Here is a 23593-nt window from a genome sequence, read left to right as displayed (position 1 = left end):
ACCTTGCTGATGACACTTATGTGAGAGCTGCTCTTACAGCCCTCTTAATAACCACTGCCAGCCGTGCCCTGGGTATAGCACAACAAGCCACAGCCGAGTGCACCAATCGGGGACCCATTCCTTAAAGAACAATTAACACGACCATTTAAAAAAATCATCCAGCCCACACACTCAATTAACACAACCCACTTTTGCACTTTCCCCTCCATTGTGTCCTAGAATAGCCCAGCTGAATTGGCACGATTAAGCTGTGTTGGTGATGACTGCATCACGGTGGGCCCTTGTGCTATTCCCCCAGCACCCACTCTGTTTGTCTGTAGCTTTAAAGAATACTTAACAGCTTTGGGGATCAACTATCAAATATGTGTCTTTCAGGGGTCTGAACGAGATGTAATTACTCTCTGCATCTTTTTTTTCTTCTTCCAGGACAAGACAGGCTAAATACATCTGTTTTACAAATGAAGTTGAACAGAACAGAAAGACTAGAGCTGGAAGATGAGAGAGCAGCTCTTGTGCAAATATGTATTTGAAACAGAGGAAGAAAGAACAGACTGGTTTTGTGGTGGCTTCCTCTGCCCTTGATGCCTGGTGACTGAAAAAGCTTTGAGTCAATATTTATGGTCATCAAAAAATCATCTAAAACGTCTGTGCTGACTAAGAAAATGTCGGCTGCCCTCGATATTGTTAAACATTGTGTCAGAATTGAGTGTACAGTGAGTCTACAACAGAAATGCCTCCCCAGTACTCTGTAAAATGCAAACACCACGTCCTAAAAATAACTCTTATCTTGCAGCTGTCATTATCATTGGGAACACTTCAGAAAACAGCAGCCCCAGTTGTGTGTAAATAAACAGCGAGAAGCAGAGGAAGAGGAAAAAGATAACATACAGCAAAAAATTCTATCAAGAGGCAGGGTGGGATGACTCATGAAAATAAGTGACTTTGAGTTTATGTGGGGAAGGACAATAAGGAGCTTTGAAGCTCTGAGATTACAGAGAGGTAGCTAATGGAGCAGACTAGGGAGGCTGGGTGTTACGGCAGCAATGTAGCATACACTGTGCAGCAGCTCTGGTACTCACTCTTCTGGAAATACATGTAGGGCATGGCTTCATCAACCCCCTGGAGGGATGCAGCCATTACATTAACACAGCTCACCTAGCGGGCAGAGGGACAGGCCAGTGTCTTTGTAGCAGTGCGAGTTCATCCAGGTCCCAGGCCAATACGCTCCAATCATTGGCCATTTGTCATCACGAAATGAACGGATACACTCCTCCTACCATTACATCATCAGACAAAATGAAGCCACTCTAATTGTCCTAACTTAAAATTAAAAAAAAAAAAAAAAACGTGTGGGATGCAATTAAGCACACTTCAAAAGGACATATACTTGAATTTCAAAGTGCTCATTAACCATTTACTTATATGGATACGGATGCTCAAAAGAACAGCGGAGATCACCGCATGATCTGATTATTAGTTGAGGGTTTGTAGTAGATGTATCTCATCTGCATCAAGCTGCTAATCCTCAGGAGGAAAGCGTCTGATTTACACGTACAGACCACTGTGAATGAGATTCTCTAAAAACCCTGGAGAGCGCCAACAGCTGCACAACTGCTTAAAGTCTCCTTGTGGCTTACGCGATCAAGCATATACATTAAATGAAAATAATTCAGGCCAATTCTGGTAAAGATATATACATATGGGTCATTCATATTCATTTGAGCATGGTTTTTGCAAACATCTGATACCACTTGTGCTGTATGTCGTGTCGTTCGGCTTTGGTTTTAACCCCATGAGCCTGTACAGGACAAAGTTGGATCGTTACATATTGGGTGCTAGAACAGGAAGTATGGTTGCACATTGTAATCCTAGTTCTGTGACAATAGGAGAAGCCTTCAGATGTGACTCCCTGCTGTTGCACTAGTTGTATAATGAATGAATGGCTTAAGCGCATAGATGCAAATTTTTTTACGAAACACAACAATGAGTGGATAAGCCTCCATAAAGCCTATGGAGCCATGTTGTCAGAGCATGCATGTGATCACAGAACCATGGTTACATACTGTCCCTTAGTCCCTTTGATGCTTTTTATAGTCGTGCCCAATTGGCTATTTTCTCCTACTGCTGATACATCGTGAGTGGCATTTCGCCCTGTGTCTGCATTGTATACAAATGACCACTGGCCAGTTAGAATAATTACTATACAAACTACTTAAGGAACCACAAGTATGTAAACTTCTTTTCAATGTCAAGAAATGGCAATCATTCATAAGTAATCTGTAACACAACCCACCGACCTCTAATTAGGGCACTTCAAGTCCTGTTTTAGCTACGCAATAGGAATTTCAAAGTTCACTGCAGTCAGGAACCTTTCGAAATTATCATGCGGGAGGATTGTATGTTTGCTGTAGCCTGCAAGAAGTCAACATCAATCTTATTTATATCCCACCAGCCATCAACTACAAAAACAATGTCCATACATGATTGCAATCTTTTCTGTTCGTTGGGTTTTTTTAAAATGGCAATCAGTAGTGAAGTGTTGCACCTTAAAATGACCCCTGCGATTCTGATTCTTTTGTGGGCATAGCACCCAATAAACAAGTTATGCTTTTCCTAATTCTCTGTCAAATATATAATCTTTAAAATGTTGGTGTCCTTCTTAAACATGGCTGAAATTTCATACAATGAGGTAAACATAATTATGTCAAGATGAATCCCTGTGAGACAAAAACTCAGGCATCTGTCTGCTATGAACACTAGGGGTCCTATCTTACACACAGCACAACTTAAGTTGCTACTTTCAGACCAACACAGTTATCATTTTCCATTCTGGCACCAATGTTTAGGGCATATATATAGATAGACATGGTTATATTCAGATTTTGACTCGTAGCTTAATCCACTGTTGTGCCATACAACAAGCAGTTAATGGACACGATGTTTACAGAGTACAGATGCCTCCCTGTAATCTTTGTTGCTGCAGATTTTCGTACCGTCTACTTTCATATTTCGGATCAGATTTTAAACTTGTACAGTTGCATATGACAAGCAGCCTTTTTCAAAATCATATATGTCGTTTAGCTTTAGTTACTTTAGTTTTGCATTTTGCAGAACCTCCACAACGGTAAGAGGATGAAGCAGTGCTCACAAACAAGGCGTCCGGATGTTCAGCTAATCAGGAGAAAGTGGGCTTTTAAGGCAGCATCTTAAGGAGGCCCCAGCTAATGTTGCCTGTTCAGTCAGAGGCTCAACTGAGGGGCTGCATAACCGGCAGTTTGAGATAAAGAAGGACTTTTTAAAACCATGAATCATGCAAAGCTTCTCTAGTGGAGTCCTAGAATAAAAATATAGTGCTGGAAGTCAGTATAATAGGTCCCTTTTGAGTATGGCCAATGACTCAGATAACAGTTAACATTCACACGCAGGTCCACATGCAATCACATCCGAACACATATTTAGATGAAAAAGAGGAGTCACATGTGAGATTTCGAGTGGATTCTCAAATTTAACTGTACTGAACCCCAGTGTGAGGACTGCACCAGTCAGGGTGAGCAATGAGTGCTCATGAGAAGGGCAGAAAGGGAACTCTAGATCATGGGTTCAAATAACAAACTCACACTGCAGGTGGTGTTCAGCTGCAGTGCACCCCTAGGCTCTCTACAGCATGCATGAGGGCATCTGTCATGTAAATGAATCAACTAATGAAACGGAAAGAGACTCTCGTACAGAAAAGACCAGATTGAGACGGCAGGTTGAGACCTGCTCTGTGAGAAGAGATGAGTTTAAACATCGGACGTGGGTGGAAATATCAAACAACATATCTCCATACAGACTAACAATTTTCAAGCGTTAGGTCACAAAATTATTATTGCTTAGCTGATGTTGTCTGTGTCAATAAAAATAAGTCTGAAGCAGCGAAGCAAGAAACCGAGCCATGGAGTCTGTTCTTTTTGTGGTATTACCGGGTATCATATCAACATCTGACATCACTTGGATGCTGAGATTTTACTCCATTGAACAGGAAAACAGGGGTATCTTGGGAGCTCAATAAATCAAACTTGAAAAATATAGTGCTGTGATGGCTTTTAAGCGACGGAGAGGCCGAGTCAAAGTAATGAGTTCTCCACTGATGGCACTGAAATAACGTGGTTATTTTGACACTTTAGAAACCGAATTTCACAAACAAAAAAAGGAGTGTGCTGGTGCTATAGTCAAAGAAATCTGGGCAAACTGTTAACATTTATCGTGGCTAATAAGAAGAGAGGCAACTACAACTTCTATGCAAGTACAAGACAATTTTATTATCCCTTCAGGGAAATTCTGCCCCACCATGTGTGATAAAAAAAAAACAGGACACTGCAGATAATATAATGAAAAAGCAATTTACATTCACCCTCACTCGTAGTCAAATGTCACCCAAACACTCATCACTGAATGCCCTCAGCACATATTTTGACATGCATGCAGACGAGATATGCACATACTCCTCTGTGTTGGATCCAGTAGGATACAAATTGTCACAAAGTCTTCATATATAACTATAATGAGATTGCATGAAGTAACAACACAACGAAACTAAAAACCTCCAACAGGGCAGGTGACTGTATTCATTATAACTGACCTGATAATTGATAATGACCTGTACAAGGGCCAAGTCAAGCCAGGGGTAGAAGTGTTGGACCCTGGAGATTCTCACTACAGTGCCAATTTTTATGTGAGATTTAAATGATAGGAATCAGATTGAAAATCGGTACAATGGCTCTTTAAGTACTGTTGGGTCATTCACTTCCTCATTCTACTTCCAAATTATGGTGTTAAACAGGGTTGGGACAAAAAAAATCAATATGGTGTTATATTACAAGATTACAATATTTCCTCTTCCCTAATGACATTGATGCCCTTGCACCAAGTATCAATATTTTTATTAAACTAAGAGTAGCTGTAAATGGGTTTTCTAACATAGAGCCTGCTTCTGTTTTGGCTTAGAGCGTCACCACCTCATGATTCCCTCTTGTGGTGCTTGCTCATCAGATTGATGATGGACGGGTGAAATGAAGTGTCCGGCTTGGACTAGAAACTGGGAAAATTACAAATAATAGGATAAAACTAGAAAATTTCCTCTCGGGAAATTTTGAATGGGCCGCGGGGCTACTGCCGATTTTGCCATCTCTGTCAACATGGGAATCAAACCCACGATCTTAAGGTCAAGACAGAGCTGATCAGACAGACACATGATCATCTTTCTATAAGCACTGATATGGAGGAGCTGTAACCACATTAGGTTAACTGTGTGTGTGTGTGTGTGTGTGTGTGTGTGTGTGTGTGTGTGTGTGTGTGTGACACCAACAAGGTTTAACTTTAAAACCAGATGAAATCATGGTTTAAGTTTAAATTCTGTTGCACGTTAACTGTGTTTTAATCACATGAAGGTGTGTGTGTGTGTGTGTGTGTGTGTGTGTGTGTGACTGTAATCACATGAAGCTGGCTCTAGAGTCTGTGTGTGTGTGTGTGACTGACTTGACACATAGTTAGTAGCTGCATCCTGTGTCAGTCTGATTTAGCTGTGTCTGTGTTTATAAACATTTAAACGAGCGCCAGGTGGATTGTTTATGAAGTTAACGAGCTCTGGCCTGAGGATCAAAGAGGTTACCACGGCGATAGGGGCCCCCGCAGGCTGAGACAGACAGAAACGTGGAGAAAAACAGCCATTTTCTGCCTCTAAACCGGTCTCACAATTAGGCCTAGCATGAGAAAACGGTAACTCCTATCAGAACAAAACACAGATCAACGTTGCTCTAAGGACTTACTGAAAATTTCGGTACGATTTGGTGTTTCTACAGTAAATATTTTGGCGACGCTGGCAGTTTTAAAACATCAGGCCGTTCTGCTCCTCTCAGAAAATATTTGTATTGGACTCAATGAGGAGCAGGGACAGACGTGGCCGCACTCAGAGGCTGATTCTGTAAGTTCTGTAAGTCTCTCTGATATTTTGAGCACATGACATGAGAGATAACAAGTTTGTCTTACAAATTCTGAAAAAATTATGTCTGTAGAGTGTAAATTGTGGCCGTGGTGGCAATTTATCCAGAAAAAATACAGAATGTTTCTTCACTCTCTCCCACTCTAACCGATGATGTCACGCACTCTGACACGAACATTCTGTCCAATACACACCCATTATAAACTCATAATTTCTCCAAAAATGATCATGGTCATTGATCAGGGATTGATCAAAAACTATATGACCTATCAAAACATGGAGTAATACGACAATACACAAGACTTGTGTCTACTGTTTAAAGTTTAAATGGAGTCTCTAGGTGAAAGTATGCCTGAGCAGTAGACGTTTGTTAAACTCCAATGATTGGTCTTTTTTTTCCGCCCGTCCCATTGACTTACATGCAAAAATTTTGCGCAGTAAATCGCGACTTACGTCGCGAAATATTCGTACACTGTTGAGAAAAGTAATAGCACAGCGATCCCGATCAAGCCGCACGTTTTCATATATAATATGTCCTGCAACTCTTCGAGTTGCAGGACTAGATGCGAACCGAAAGTCGGCCGGAAGTGGAAAAATAATAATAACTAGAAAATGCATTTCCTGAAGGAAATACGGGTGAATGCTGGAAGCTGGAAGCTGAATGAGCTGAATAAATTGTTGAAACTATGCTGAATTAAGTTAAGAAACTGCTGAAGAAATCTTGAAGAGATTAAACAATATATGAAGAGTATGAAATGGTTTGAAATTACTTGAATTGTTGAAGATCAGTATGAAGAAATTGAAAGTCTGAAGTCTACTCAGATTTACTTAAAACTGACAGTTTGAAAACATTTTTGAACCATTACTAATGTAGACTAAACAATATCTGAATAGTAAAAGTAGAAGATGAAAGATGGAGGATTTATGAAATGGGTGGTAATTACTTGAATTAATGAAGAATAGTATGAATGAATTGAAAAGCTTGAGTCTACTCAAAGAAGTTTAAAACTGGTGGCTTGAAAACATTATTGAACCATTACTAATATATGAAAGAATATCTGAGGAATAAAAGTAAAATAACATAGAAGTTGTTACAATCCTTTAAAGGGAAGGATAAGTTAGAATAACTACATCATATCTGAAGGCTAAAAGTCGAGCATGTAAGAGTAGAAGGGTTGAAATCTGAAATACGTGAGAAAAGATTAAAAAGTAAAACTTATAAGAAGGACGTTGAATTTGTAAGAAATGTTTGGAAAATTGCTTGAACTTTTGAAGATTGGTGTGAAAAAAATTACATTTCAGTCTACTCAAATGAATAAATATATTAACAGCTTGAAAGCATTTGTTGAACAAATATAAATAAAGATGAAGCAATACCTGAAGAGTATAACTTGTAAGCAAGAGTCTGAATGATATGGAATGGATGCATTTGTTGTTATTTAAAACAGTTAGAATTTTTTTTGAACCATTACTAATATAGATGAAACAATATCTGAAGTGTAAAAGTAGAATAATATAGAAGTAGTTACAATCCGTTAAGGGCAGAATAACTAAAAATAACTACAACATATCTGAAGGGTAAAAGTTAAACATGTTAATAAAAAGTTTGAGGAAAATGTAGAAATCCTGCATCTTTATAGTTTAACAGTTGAATGGTTGAAATCTGAAATAGGTGAGAAAAAAATTAAAAAGAAGAACTTATAAGAAGGATGTTGGAAAATTGCTTGAATTTTTGAAGATTGGTGTGGAAAAAATAGGTCTACTCAAATGAATAACTATATTAAGAGCTTGAAAGTATTTGTTGAACAAATATGTATAAAAATGAAGCAATACCTGAAGTGTATAACTTGTAAGCAAGAGACTGAATGATAGGGAATGGATCCCAGAATTGTTTAAGTGTAAAAAATTGTTTAAGTGTAAATTAATAGTGTGAAAATATAAATTTATAAATGAAAAATATGAAACTCCTTACATGGTTGAGAAATGGCCTGAATTGTTGGAATTAATGAGGAAAAAGTCCAAGTCCTTCAAAGTAAAATGTAAGGATTGAAGGTGGAAAAGTCTAAAGTCAGGACATGAAGAAGCTCCAAATCCTGAAATATCCATTATGAGAACTGGGGTATATATAGAAATGGGGTAGAAACAAGGAAACAAGGAATGAAGTAAAAAGAAAGAGAAAGGGAGTAGAAAGAAAGAAAGAAAGAGACTGAATGATGTGGAATGGATGCAAATGCCAGAATTGTTTAAGACACGTGTAAAAAAAGAGTGTGAAGATATACATTCATAAATGAAAAATGTGAAAGTCCTTAAATGGTTGAGAAATAGTCTGAATTGTTGGAATTAATGAGAAAAAGTTCAAGTCCTTCAAAGTAAAGGGTTAAAGAGGAAAGTCAGGACATGAAGAAACTCCAAATCCTGAAATCTCCATTACAAGAATAAACTGAAATGTATGTAAGAGAAATACATTAGAGATGTTTAAAAATTCCCCTCAAAGATATAAACTCATTTAGAGGGTGATTATGAGCTGTAAGCCAGTGTGTCTCTGTGTTTGTGTGTCTCTCTGTCTGTGTGTGTGTGTGTGTGTCTCTCTCTCTGTGTCTGCACCACACAGAGCAGAGCAGTGAGATTTGAGCTCTGTGCAGCTCCGAACAACAGCCTCTGAAAAGAGAACCGTACCTCTTACCAGAATGTGGTCATGACTATCGGGGCAATAAGACCTTCCTGAGCGAGCCAATGTGCATTAAATGTTTGTAGGGCAAAAACTTTTCTCACCGTCGCAAGAAATATAAGGAGGTCATTTCTGCTTTTCTCAGAAAATCTGCTCCTACTTTACAATGTGAGTCAATGAGAGGAAGAGAGGGAACTGGCTGCACTTAGAGGCTCCCAGTTTAAATTCTGTTAGCCTCTCTGCGTTTTCGAGCACACTGTGAGACACAGCACAAGTTTGTCTACCAAAGTGGGGGAAAATTATGTGTCTAGAGTGTAATTTGTGGCCGTGGTGACAGGTTAGAGAGCAAAGTGTCAGAGGATTTTTAGACTCTCTGTCACTCTAGCTGATGTCATCATCACTCTAGCTCTGAAAATTCCGTGCCATTGACTTGCATGTTAAATTTGAATTTTGTCAAAAAATGATCATGAACAGTTGAAGTGTACTGATCAATAATGGTAGAAGATATGAAAAAGTTGAATATACCGTGAATACTTGAAAGTTTTGTGAACATTTTAAAAGTTGAATGAGGTCTGTAGGTGAAAGTATGTTGAAGCAGTTGAAGTTCAAAGAAGGAGAGGATTTGAACAGTTTGAAGACCGATTCAATGTATTCCTATGGGGAAAAATTTTTCAATAAAGTTTGAATATTTTGAAAAGTATGAATGATATGAAAAAGTTGAATACATCCAATGATCTCCTGAAGAAGCCGCACGTTTTGATATATGAATTGTTTGAATATTATGAAGTATGAAGAAGTAGTTAAGGGCCAAAAAAGGGAAGATAGAATAATAATAATAAAGATTTGAATAACAATAGTGTGAATGCTTTCAGCATTCACCCTAATAAGAAGAAGAAAAAATCCACACAATAACAGTAGTGCCCGGGCTTCGCCCGGGCACTGGTCCCTGCAGCTATTTCATAGCTGTTGGGACCAGTGCCCGGTGCGATTGCCCGCGGCCCTAATAAAATAAAAAACAGTAACCAGAACATTAATCTGAATTACTCTAAAATTCATATCTCTGCATCTCTTTGAGTGTCAGTATTGGACTAGGCTTGCCTTGGCCAGTCCAATATATTAACCATATAGGTATGCACAGGCAACAACTAAATAAAGACGCTAAGTCTAACAGTCTTAAACCTGCAAGCTAAACTTTAAGCCAGGATTTTAGGCCTTGTTGTGCCATACTGATTAGATTTCAAGATCAGACTTAGGATTTGCTGGCTCAGCAGATGTGAGGGTCAGTGCCAAAAGCTGGCATTTCTTAGCGCGCAGTCTTTTGCCTCACAATTAAGTTGCAGACCAGCCAAGTCTGGAAATCTAATTTTTTGACCATTATCTATAGCTCATCTCTGGTGTGTATACAATGGAGAAAAGGGGAAATCTGTTAACGTCTGTCATACGCTATGAAAGGCTTCTCATTTTCAAAGTCTATTAAATCTAATAAACCAATAAATAAATAATAAATAAATAAAATAGCAATTTCCTGGAGTAACAGAATGTGGCTATATATTAAAAGAAAACTGATACAATCTTGACAGCCAAATTTCCTCTCCAGTAAGTCAACTGCATTCAAATTGAGGCAACTCCATGCAAAAACAAGTTGCAAAATTATTAAAGACTTTCAATCCTAGGTCGCCCCGTTTCCTTGAGATGGCTGGCTCAACGCTTCATCTTGCCAGTGTAGTCTGTCTAGTGAGATGTCGCTCAATTTGTGGTTTTTATGTGTATGAGAGATCAATATGGAGAGAAAACCAATCATGCAAGTTTGACTTCAAACTGTCATCAAACACATTTGGTTTCAACCTCAAATACATTTATCCTCCATAACCACAGTCCCCAACAATGTTTGACGTACATTACGAGTGGGCTTTATTACTATTGACAATCAACACAATAAAAAAAGAAGCAAGCATTAGCTTCATTACCTCAGACTTTGCATGAGATGGATCATCTAGATTTTGGCATTCCACTTCTCAGTGATTACTGCAATAACCATTTGAGCATACTTTCTGGAAATCAAATGCAATGCACCAACTATATGTATACTAGACACGGAGTTCTGGGTCGCCCTAACACACTGTATGCTCATGTAACTTAGCGGAAACACTCCAAGTGAGCTAATAATTTTGCTCCTGTTTATATTCAAACAATGTGAAGAGCTGCAGCCAGACAGACTGGCTCAGTAAACAAAGACAACAGCACATTTTCTCATTACCAGGATGCGTGAGGGAGGCCAAGGCATAGAAATTAGCGAGGCAAAACTGCAAGAAAAGCAAACCCACCCAGGTCATCTGCGGTGTTTGGCACCCACCGATTTTTAATTTCAATATTACCGTACAAACACCAAGAGAGGAGTGGATTATACGATAAACACACTCTTCATCCACCCCACGAGTCACAGATAGCGTTGTATGTGTAAGTGACAGGCCAGCTTACCTTTGAAAACAATTCTTTACTCTATTCTAGGTACAGTATTATTACTGGCAGAAAAATAAATCCGGAGCCTATTGTTTGCCCATTGTTAGAGGCAGGACTATACGGCGTGAGGGGCAAGGCCTCGGAAAAGAAAAACGGCAATCCCCATAGTCACACCTGCTTATCCTCACATCCCCCCCCAAGGGAAAACCACAAGCCCTTCCCTACATATTGTCAATACACTATTCAAAACCACAGTTTCAATATCTCTTTCTGTGTGGATGTGCACACGCTCCTCACACTTGTTTCTTTTCTCTAGGTTGCATTGTGTCAGCTGCAATAACCTCCCAGAGCACGGCAGCTTACGTCAGACGTTTCCAACAGTTTACACTCGACTCGACACACCGGGGCTGGCTTTCAAGTTGAACCTGTTGCGGTGTATTGCAGACATAGGTCCTGTCGTGTCGGCCCTCTGATCAACCCATCTACCATTTCACGGTGGTGCCATCTGTTTTCACTCAAAACTGTGGCTAACATGCTGCCAAGGATCCCAGCACAGCAGTGTTGTATATACACCGAGGCTACACCTGCCTGAGGATAACCGCAAAGCACAGCAGAAGGAGTATGGGGATAATATGCATTCTTTTAAGACAACTCCACCTCCCCAACCCCCCCACTATCTCAATATTGCCTCATAGATGCAGCAGTAAATAAGCCTGGCTCACTTTCCTCCATGGTGGGTAGATTTTCTTTTTTTGTAATATGACCAAACTGAGTGAAAAGATAATACAGCAACTTTCAAACAATAATTGCTTTAACTGTTGAACAATGCCGAGCAGCAGCCTCTGGTAGTGGCTGGTTTCATTTTTCACCCCAACTCGTCTGTGCGATTGTATGAATATCAAAGAAATAAATCTTGCTTCAGTGAATTTGCTTGGCATTACAAAAATAACTAAGAACAGTCTTTCACCCTGCTGAGAGACGAGAGAAACCCTAATGGCGAGTTAAAAGTAGCACATGATGAAACCTTGTTGTGCAGTTATGTACTTGTTATGAACAACATGGACAATTTTCATAATCCCCGTTTCCATTTTGTCAATGTGCCATTAACAGTTTCCCTTTGAACACATGTCAAGGAGTTTGAGAGGAGCCAGTAAAAAGTCATATCAGATCTTCTTAGATAAGCCAAGCTGACATTTATCCCCATCACACATCACACTATAAACTACAGCTGAGTGAAAGTGCGGTGTGCAGAGCACAGTGCTATTACACAGGCAGACACCCACCGCATCATTTATCCTGCCCATAAATCAGCCCTCTGCTCTACTGCACTACCTGCTTCTCTTGTCCCAGCAGATCTCACTGGCGTATCATTATATCTCATATACATCCACTAAAATAACCTCTACTGAGCCTAAGAGCCTCAGATGTGTGAAAAGGAGAGCCCGTACCTTCTCTCCATCTGTCTGCTCGGATGATGCTTTGCATTAGGGCGTCAATTAGGCCTGTGATCTACGCTTGTTGTTTTACTGCCTACTATTTTGTCTTTGTCGTATGGTTGGGATGAGTAATGTTTGGGGTTGTATAACACACAATCTCTTCATGGCAAGTCTAATCTTGGGTCTGTGATATATCACTGCAGGTGAACGTGTCTGCAAAATGAGGACATACTGTAATAATGAGGATAATTGAAGGGCTGAGCTGACACTGGGTCCTGCATCAAGCTCCAGATTGTCTTTGCTGCTTACCTTATGTGGCACTCATCCCTGAATTTGAATTACATGCTCCCACAACCCACTTAAGTCACCACTCCTCACATATATATTTAAAGCCGGACACCCTCCTCCTCTGATCCCAACCTGACTGCAATAAGTAGATTTCATCTGAAGCCCTGGAACACACATCGGGGGCAAGCCCACACAGTAAGTGTGCAGAATGTGGCATTAATGAACATCTTGGCAGTTTAAGTAGCTACACATCTCAAAGTATAATCACAAAAAAATATATCAAGATCATTTTATCTCTATAAAATATATCAAGACATGCTGTGGTTTCTATGCAACCTGTCATACAGTTTACACTCCCAAAGTATATTTGTACATTTCAGCTGAACATCTGGTGTTTGACAGGTATTTCTGAGCTTTGTGACATTTTCCTTTGCTGCCTTGTAATGTTGCAGACGTGAACAACAGAGAGGAAGAGCAACAATTTACTGCGACAAATGTAAAAGATAAGTTGAGTTTCGAGGTTTTTATGGCAGAGGAGCTGGAAAGCAAGAAAAACAAGACATCATTAAATTGGACAAAGACGAGTGAGTGCTTTATCTGCTGAATGGAGATGATAGTAAAGAACAGAAGCCTCAAGGGTTAACATCTGTAGGGATTAGAGATGCTGCTCATCAGGCAGGCAGGGTGGGGGCTGAGCAAAGCCTGGGTCCCCTATCAGCAGGGGCTGAATCAAGGCTCTGTGGAGAAAGGCAGCAAAGCAGTGCAGCACCACTCAGGCCTGCCTAGAGCAGACACACTGTGTACCCCTTCACTTAGCCAGCACTCAACTTCTGATTCAAGTGACAGTGTCACAGAGGGAGAGAGAGAGGAGAGAGAGAGGAGAGAGTAGAAAGTGTGATGAAGCAGTGGAGAAGGTAAGAGGCTGTCAGCACCAGAGTGAAAGAGACAGAAAACAGACATTTTTAGTCGAGGTGAGAGAAAAAAAAACAAGGACCAATTTATTTTCCAACTTGTGAAAGCTAAAATGAAGAAATAAAGGGCTGACGCCTACAAATATGAGGGAAAGTTTAAGAAAAACTTCACAGATTTGACTTAAATTCTGCATAAGACTAACACTTTCATTTGACTCGACTCCCGTCCGCTCCACGTATTCACTTCTCTCCCCTTGATTGCCCATGCCTCCCCCATTATTTCTTCACTCTCCCTCGCCCGCCGTCTCTTCCTGTCTCCACTTTGAAGAGCAGCCGTGTGTTTGTTTGGCTCTTGCATCACACCTGTTTGTTTAAGCTGCAAATGACGCTAGAGACAAAGCGTGCCTGTCTCTGCAGACTGCCCAGATATAGCCTGTGGTTGCCAACAACACAGGACTCCCTCTACCTCTCGCCCTTTTTCTTCATTCTCACTCGCCCTTCTCTCCGCCGGTCCCTCTCTTGCTGTCTAACAAGGGGAAACACACAACACTGAGCCTCGGTAATAATTCCTACAAGTACAGCCGAGCTACTAAATACTCCCACAGCACCACGGTTAAGTTCCATGGATAATATGAGGGTGAAAACACTAAATGCAGATGCACTCTGCCTCGTTTCACTCCGACTTATCACCCCAATAATACCAGCAGCCTATCACGAGCAGTAACAGACCAGTAGCAAATCAAGGCAATCACCTCTAAGCAGTGTATTATCATCTATAAATAAAGTATAGGCTAAAAGCCAAGGAAATCTGGATCACAGTGTATAGCAATAATCCACTGTGAAAAATCTTTACCTAGAGCCATTTACAATCACCTGCTTTCCAGTCTCTTAGTCAGCACCTTTAGATCCATACTACATACAATACGATAACCAACTGAGATGTGGAATTTATTTACCACTGCATTATCAAAGAAAATGCCGAGCACTTCTGATTTTACACTTAGAATAGGTTACGGATCAAAGCCCTGCTATCAGCAGTCAACATTATTCTCTCAAATAGGCCTGAGAGGAATCACTCCATAACCTCTGCTGTGCATGTAATTTCTTTTTTTTTTCTCCCCCTTTCCAGACGCATCATACATAAGCAAAAATTCAGAGTCAGGCAAACACATCACGCACTCATAACCAAAGCCGCAGCACATGGACACGCAGAGGGCAAAGGCTGTTTTTTTTTATTTGCCCTGCGGAACAACTGTGTGGGCAAAATGAAAGGTCAGAGGTTAAGGACATGACTGAACTGTACAAGGTTAATTCTGCTGCTTGTTTTGGCACCTAAAAAGGGGGCGGAACAGGCCGTTCATTTGTTAGAAAGCAGCAGCGGTGCCAGACAGGTATTTGCTAAGACACAGAAGTCCTGCATAACTCTGTATGACCCGACACATTTAGAGTCATTGTCGTAAATATTAAAGTAGGCTTCACTGCAGTTATCTCGCCCTGTTTTCATTAGGTTTTAAAAGCCGGTGCTTTGTGAGACGATTTGTTTACAGCTGGCTCAGGTTTGAAGAAATGGAAAGTAATTATTTGTAGAAAACCACCAAATTAAATATCTTTCCTTCTCTCTTTTTTGTTTGATTTCTTTCTTATTCTCCTCCTTTCACTTTTTTAAAACCTGTTTCTTTTTCTGTGCTTCTGTACGTGCCCCTCAGCTTTGTGTCTACCTGACAAGAGTGGAATTGAAGTCAGATGTGCAGCCCTGGGGGGGCTCTCTTTCTTCATCGCTTGGGTGAAATTTTCTCCAAATATTTTGTCATTTGCAGCCACTGATGGACAAAAATCACAGCGGAAACAAAAGCAGGTCTCTCTAGTTCTGATGTCGGTCCTCGAGTGACCTACGCTTTGTAGCGTTTTCACTTAATAATTAAAGCAGTTCAGTTTCGTTCAAATTCAGATTTGTTTTCAGCGAGGAGTTGGAAATGTGTGTGTGTGCCCATTATTTAAGGGTGCGGTATTTGCTCAGCTCACTTTAATATTCAGCTACAACATTTGCTCTTATAGTTGTAGCCAGCCCAAGTGTAAATAAATCATTTACAGCTTAAACATTTTTAACATGCAACTGCTCCCATGCTGCTTGACATTTAGTGACTCGGCAGGTCGATAGATGTAAACAGCACGTTAGGAGATCTATGTCACCTCTGGAAAAGGCACCAGCAACCAGAGTTTAATACCACACACATACAAATAGTGCATGGAAGCCATTCTTGTTGTATTGGACATTTGAGTTTTAGTAACTAGTTCCGAGGTTAAAAAGTATTCTGACAGTATATCTCAATGCACACGAATCTCTTCTCCACCATCCTTGTCGCCATTTCCACATTTGCCTTCATAAATCAGTCAAGAACTAGTCCCGGCTGCCTTCTCACTCTGCTCACGCACAGCTCTCCCATGACTTCCAGATGTGAGTCACTCCTTTCAGAAATCAACCTCCATTATCAAAGCTTGCTTTAAGTTGAGAGAAAAAAACAAACAAACCAAAAAAAGGAAAGAAATAACCTTCTGCGTTTTCTTTTCCCCCCCAACGACTCGACCTTATGAACATTACTAAATCTGGTTAATGTAAATATGACACTGATAGATTCAACCCCCTCCCCCAAAACGCTACGTGCCTTCAAGCAGGAAAAGCCACTCCAGGGAGAGTGTTGTACGTGGTTTCAATTGCTCTAACCTTGTTATCACTTCAGGCACAGGATGAAAAGACAGGTAGACGGGCAGCAGCTCTGAGCGCCACCTGCCATCCACCAGACCAGACGCCCTGACTCCCTCCCCACCTCTCTCGTCCTTCCTCTCCTCCTCATGTCACGAGTGCTCCCCCCCCTCCCCACCCCTGCCCACCTTGGAGCCCGAGGGAGAGGATACCTGCGACCAAAGGCCGGTAACATGGCAACCGAGTCAAAAGGCCTTCATGCCTGTTGCACGGCAGGGTGCTGGCATTTACTTCCCCGCCATCCGCCCCCTGTTTCATCCTCAAGGCCCCTCGCCCCACCCAGGAGTCTAAAAGAAATCCACTGTCCTTGCTTTCTCAGCTGCCTCCTCTTCCCGAGTTGGGAAAACAATATTCCACAAAAGAGAAAAAAGGGGACTTCCTGTCCTTTTTTGTGTCGCAGGCCAAAGGTGCTGTTTATTGCTGCGTGATTCCTGCCTCTCCACACACACACACACACACACACACTCGCCTTTGATGGAGAAAAAGTAAAACTGTGGAACTGAATAAGCTGTTGCCTACATTCCTCTTATTTCTCACATATGGGGTCGCAAAACTATACATGAGGGCACGTTTTAGATTTAGGTCATTGGAAATTTTCGTTTTCTCAAGGCTGTATTTTCACCAAGCACCCCGAGCAGAATCCACTGTGTCACAGCCAGTCTGCGTACAGCTGCTTGTTGCTTCACAGTATGTGGGCAAGATTTCCTCCAAGGTTTTAAATGGGTCACATTCTGACTAAAGATGTTAGAGGTTACGCTTACACAATTGGATAATCCTGACTGCTTTGTTCAATATTGTGATTATGATTTTATCTTATTTCCAGGAAACTAAATTGGTGCATCATGTTTTTGCACCTGACTCTACTGTGCTACATATCCATGCACACATTCTCCGAGCACTTTCACAGTGGAAAACTCCACGGGATGAATAAATAATACCCCAAAACAATAAGGCAAAAAAAACGAGTGCTGGTGTACATAATGCTGAATGCAATAATGTCATTCACAACTTTCTCGGTTTCCCTGCGGCGTAATCTGTCAATATTTTTGAGATTTTATCTGTACGTAGTTCAATTCATCAACCTATCTGAGTTCCGATTAACTGGGACTGTGGACTATGCAAGTGTGTCACTGAAGACATTTTCTGAATAATGAAGTAAATGAGCTAAGTGTTGTGAATTATAATTATATTGCTGTATGAAGCTGCATTTGACACAAAGACGACTGCTGCTACATAATGGTGCGCACCCTTGCAATTACTCAGCTAAATCACCCCCTCCCCTTCCTACATAACAAATCCCAATTTAACCCAGAGATTAAGACTAAATTACCTCAAAATGAAAGATAATCACAATGATTCACTGTAAGGAAGCGAAACAACTTACAATAAGACCGGGAAAAAGTCAGCACCAGGAGTTTTACACGGAGATGCCTGCAGCTTTTTTTCTGCATTGTGCGAGTTTGAAGGGGACAGCATTAACAGCATGTCAAAATCTGCATGGTTATTAAGTGAGGAGAAGACTGTGATATATCCATGTCTGTCTGTGGTTCATTACAGCTACAACAGGACGGCAAGAATGCAAATCAAAGACAACAGCAATCTTGATGCCATTAAAGAGAAACTTGGGCTTGTTGCACTAAAATCATGCATCTCTTCTAAATTTACATATTCAATGTAATCAGTGGTGGTGGTGACGCATCAGAGTCTTAGTCTGAGCACTGGTGCAGTTGTACAGAACTGTGATATAAAGTATTCCAGTGTGCACTTATTTTCACTTGGTGATGAATTTAACTTCATACCCCAGACCTAATGTCGGTTCTCCCAGTGCACCACGTGACACGGTGTCTTCAGAGAAGGAGAGGTGTCGTGTTTATAATCTTGCTTAAGGAGGTGCTAACCTCGCCATCCTGTGGAGTTCTCCCTGACAGAGAGAGAAGGACCTGCCTGGAGTGAAGGAGCCAGTGGCAAGCTCATCGATCAGAGACTGGGAAATGTCAGACTGCAAGTCCAAGGTAGAGTTTTTAACGCAAGCCTCACATCTGCTGGAGCCGCACCTCACACGGGCAATTAAAACAGTTAGAGAGCAAGTCTAGCCAGGGACTGTTGGTTACTAAACCGTGCCAACCATCATGATGCTACCAGAAATAACTTAATCTATCACTTTGAAAGAAACCGAACTTGATGTTCAGCCAGGGAGCCTCTTGGTAACGCAGCGCAGACTGGATTCAGATGTTAGCACAACTAGAAATCGACTCTCATAAAACTTAACACAAATTTAACAAGTTGCCACATTATTTGCAACAACCTCAAAAATTTACTTCAAATGCTGTTCTTTTTTATGACACTGACTTTCTTTATCTTGTGATCTCAAGGGCTGTGACATAGACCTGGAACTATTAGTTGATTGATCAGTTAGCTAAGGAGAGGTTTAATTAGTAGTATTAGATTAATTAGTGCGTGTTTTGATGAACAATAAATCATGCTTCAAACTTCAAATACTTTTGAGATTTCAAGATTATTTTACCATCTTAGTTTGTTTCTCTTGTTATGGAATAGTGTCAGTACAACGCCTTTTATTGACTATTGATTCAAGGAGCTGCCTCCGAGTGTCCAAGCTGAAATTCCAACATCAGGGAGCGTTTCTGATGATGCAGCCGAGTGGGAACTCAGAAAATCTGATTTCCCAGTTACAATGGAATGCATCAAACCAATAAACCATTGCAAAAAAATAAATAAATCAGCAGTAGGTTTTACCTATGTAAACAGCTTCTTTTTTTTCTTTTTTTTTACCATCAAACAGCTCAACAAGTACAGTAGAAAGTTTTGCAAAATTCAACAACTTGATAAAATGAATCCATAAAAGATTGCTGATAATAAATATAGCTACATTGTAATCAGTAAAGCTATTTAATGTAATCTGCTCTTTTTTTTTAAATGGCCTTTCCTTCTTAGGGACTGACACTGTTTACTTAAAGGCACCTGAAATGTCCCAGAATTCAGCAGATAATTACATTGTGCACAAAAATGGCAAACTAATTCCTCTCCCCCATCTCTGAAAAATGTACAGACCAAGTAATGGAGGGCCACTACAGGATACTGCACGCGGAGGAAATATTCCACCCTTCAGATTCAACATAAACAAGAGGCAAAGATGTGCTATAGAGGACAGGATGAAAGAGAAGTATTTCTGGCAACAGGCAGATAAGCAAGTTATAAAAGCGGCGAGGAAGAGCGAGAAAAGACAGAGGAAAATGAGAATGAGAGAGAAACAGACAGTGGGGGTAGTCTTCTGTCCAAGCTGTTACCTTGCTTCTTAAGACACTACAGTGGGAAATGTGTGTATTGTTCAGTAACTTGATCCATTCAGTATATTGTATTGTACACGGTGCAGGAACTGCATTCTAATTACTTAGGGTTTTTGCCGCACACTAATACAACTACAGGGAGGCTCCTGCATATTCCTCTGATAAATGTCCATCATTCTGTGCAAGCGTCACACTTTTCCCAGCATTCACCAGCGGAAATAAGTACATTAAAAAGTATAAATTGCAGATGAGAGCAAAAACATGAGTTTAAGAAATTCAGGAGATTGCCACATAACAGAGGGACAGTGTTTTCTGTTTAATTAATCTAAAAGCTCGCCATGAGTAGTTAAGCTGCACTGTTTAATACTTTCATCCCTATTAAATATGCAATATAAGAGCTGTTTAAAGATCTGACAGCTTATGGTCTCATATTTGGATTTCCATTCAAATGCACTTCTGGTTACAAGACAAACATCTACGGCAAAAGAAATAACAATAACTTGCTACAAGGATGTGCTGAACTCCATGTTTAACATGAATTAGAGAAGATGCAGGCCGGGCTTAATAAACACAAATATGAGAAGTTGGGCCAAATCCTCTGTTGTTGCACAGCACCTCCTCTTGCGTCCTGTCACTTCTCCTGCTCATCCCCTCGACTAAAGAAAAAAGGCTGCAGCTGCTGCTCAGTTCGGTTACACACTGTAGAACATCTGCAGAGCTCACAATGTTCTTTTAAAAGAACAATAAATAAACGTGTCTTACAGTGTGCGCGATGCCGCGTCTGTGCTCGAGTGCTTTATTGCCTCTATTTTGCTCGTGCGGCTAACAAGTCTCTCTACTACAGTGGAGGAGCTCGCGAGGTGCAGCTGAAGCTACTCCAGGGTGGACGCACATATTTTCTGTCTTCAGCGGGCGTCTGCCATATTGTAATCAAACAATGTTAGCTCTAACAAAGAATTTGAGAAATAAGGGGAGCGTAATGGAAGGCCGAACTCAATTACAGCACATTTGCAACTGTAATTTAAATGGCAAAGATATTCTATTAGAACCTCAGCAAGCCCTAATTTTATGAAGCACAACCCCACTGAGCTCAGCTGACTGATGTAATTTAAATATGCTGTCAGTTTAAATGTGGCCTTATGAGACGAGAATGTGGCCACTGACATTTGACTGGAGGACAGAGGGAGAGAGAGAAAGGAAGTTATGGTGGCAACAAAAGAGACAAAAGAGAGAGAGAGAGAAAGAGAGAGGGGGGATTTCTGTGAGGACCTCGCATTTTTCAAAGAGATAAATAAAAGATGATAAACATGGATTAGAGAGGCCATTTTGTCTGTGGTCCTCTCTCTTTCTAGTCCTGGTGACTTTGAGAAATATGTCTCTAAATTTAGCATACGATTTATCAAGCCCAGGCAATCCGGGGGAAAGAGGGACTTGGGAATAGAGAGAGCAAAAGAAAGAGACAAGGTTGAAAGGTATCTAAAAGACAGGTGCAGCAGACAAAAAGATTGAGGGTGGTGGAGGGGAGGGGTAGTGGTGATGTGGGGGGGGGGGGGGGGGGGGGGGGCATTGTCTGTGAGATCCTGTCCATCACTTGCCACTTTTCGAATGAAAATACATCTCCACTAATATCCCCTCCTCCACACACACACACACACACACACACACACACACACACACACGGGGAGACTGAGCAAGACGCGCAAGGAGAAAGAGATGTGAATTTCAATTAAGCAGGTAAGGAAATTAAACTAGTGTTACAGTTATAAAGTCAACCAAGCAGATAAAGACTCCAATACTGCAAAGAAGGTGGATAGATGAGACAGATGAAGAGAAAGACAAACCCATTCGCTCACACACGTGCAGACAAACACAAATACGAGGAAGTCTCATATATGAGAAAAAGAATGGAGGTCAAAAGAGGTCAGGGGGAAACGCTTTCTCTACTGTCTGTCTACTAACAGCTCCTGCCTCATTATGTTGTGCTGCAATATATAATCACCAATAATGTTAATGAACTCTTTGCCACTGTTTACTTTTAATGCATTCATAGTGATTTTTTACTGTCTGCTTTATGCAAATAAAAGCGCTTCAAATCGCAGTATTCTTACAAACCAACTTTTATTCTTGTAATGACTGAGCCCCAGTATTAGCTCTGCTGCTTGTCTCAGGACAAGACACCATGTTTGTGTGATTTAAAAAAAACAAAAAAAACATGGGCCAACACTATTTGGTTTACTGACTAGCTGCTGTCACTCAAATGTTAACAACAGGTCAGCTTTAGCAGCGGAGAATTGCATCAAACATAAAGTGTTTTTACTATTCTAGGTAGTCACCCCAGACTGCTCCTCATTGCTACTCCTCTATTTGCAGTGAATAGAGTCTTGTCATTTAACTCTGTTTTACTAGTGGAGGTAAACGCCTCTTCTCTTCTCTTCTCTACTCTTCTCTTCTCTTCTCTTCTCTTCTCTTCTCTTCTCTTCTCTTCTCTTCTCTTCTCTTCTCTTCTCTTCTCTTCTCTTCTCTTCTCTTCTCTTTCCTCTCCTCTCCTGGTGTCAAATTATCTCACTTAAATTGTGCCTGTTTGAACTGAAGATTTACATGGGATGCAAATTCTCCAAGGAGTAGAGCACTCCACATTAGCCCTGTAAACACCTGACTGCCAAGTCTCTGTGGCGTTCACCCACTGAATGCTCTGCTACACTGAGTCGGTGTAAATGACTCAATGTCGTGAGAATACCTGTGGACTTTAATGTTTCCAGAGTGACATTTTCTGGGTGGCGATAACTACACGTGATAGTTGTTGACGGGCATGTTCATACAAATTCAATATTCATTCAAGTGGATGAAGTCCAAATGAATACTAAACATGTGCTCAATTGAGATTCATTTGAGGTTGGTGTTTATTCATTTACCAATACACACATCTGCTCAGTATTACATGGGAGATTAACTAGTTCCATACGAAGGATTTATCTGAGTGGAGAGTCATCATGCACCTGTATTCCCTAATGACGTATGTAAGGGCTTCCCCTCTTAGTCAATTAGACAGCTAAGTGGTTGTTACAGCCTCATTCCACCAAGGTATTTTTATTTACTTTATTTTATGTTATATTTCTCTACGGTGTTTAAGTCCTTTACTCAAAAAAAATCTCTCCGGGGTCAAGAGCAAATAAAAAGATATTCATTTCACAGATTGTTTAATTGCATTTAATCAATCAAACAATTAATGTGACAGAGCGTTATCAATTCACTTGAGCCGCACCATATTTCATACAGTGAATGTATGGTTTACAATGTTGTAAATGCCCATACTCATTTGACAAAAGTTAATGAAGAAAGAAGGTGAAAATAATTTGGAGCAATATAAATGCAAAGCGAACAGAAGGTCAAAGTTGGTCTAATTAAAAGCGCTATAAAATTGTCTCGTGCTATAAAATTGCTGCATGTAGCTATCAATTAGAAATCACAAAATGGTCTTAGGTGATAGCAGCAAGGAAATGAATCTGTCAACACTTTTCATTATTGTACGATAACACAGGAGAAAATTAAGTCACAAAATAACTGTTACAAGCTGGACTTGACCTCCTTTATGCAGTACCTCTGTTTGATTATTTCACCTTCTCCACCACTTTCCAGTGGCAACAGAGGGAAATGAGGGTTTTTCTCCCTTTTTTTTCTTCGAGAGGTTGTTTTTGCATTTTCCGACCGAGTGTCACAAGGGGTCTTCTTTTAATGAATCCAGGCGAAAGCACAGGCTGTGATGCAAATTCATGCCAGTACCACA

General features: G+C 40.6%; 1 protein-coding gene and 1 long non-coding RNA gene across 19 annotated transcripts in view; both read right to left on the bottom strand.

Annotated features, from left to right (window-relative positions):
- The window catches only part of LOC146974363 (RNA-binding protein Musashi homolog 2), a 226014-nt gene that overhangs the window by 180242 nt on the left and 22179 nt on the right, over positions 1 to 23593 (bottom strand). The window lies entirely within an intron of this gene.
- Positions 11851 to 21925, bottom strand: LOC146974364 (uncharacterized). Its single transcript, XR_015037601.1, has 2 exons — positions 21479 to 21925; positions 11851 to 21444 (listed from the first exon to the last, which is right to left on the bottom strand). It is a non-coding gene; the product is annotated as an uncharacterized LOC146974364 (long non-coding RNA).

The sequence above is a fragment of the Trachurus japonicus genome, chromosome 14 (assembly GCF_045865225.1).
Source record: "Trachurus japonicus isolate A0001 chromosome 14, Traja_1.0".
Taxonomy (NCBI): domain Eukaryota; kingdom Metazoa; phylum Chordata; class Actinopteri; order Carangiformes; family Carangidae; genus Trachurus; species Trachurus japonicus.
Note: the sequence above shows the minus strand (reverse complement) of the source record. Positions and strands in the feature narration are given on the sequence as shown.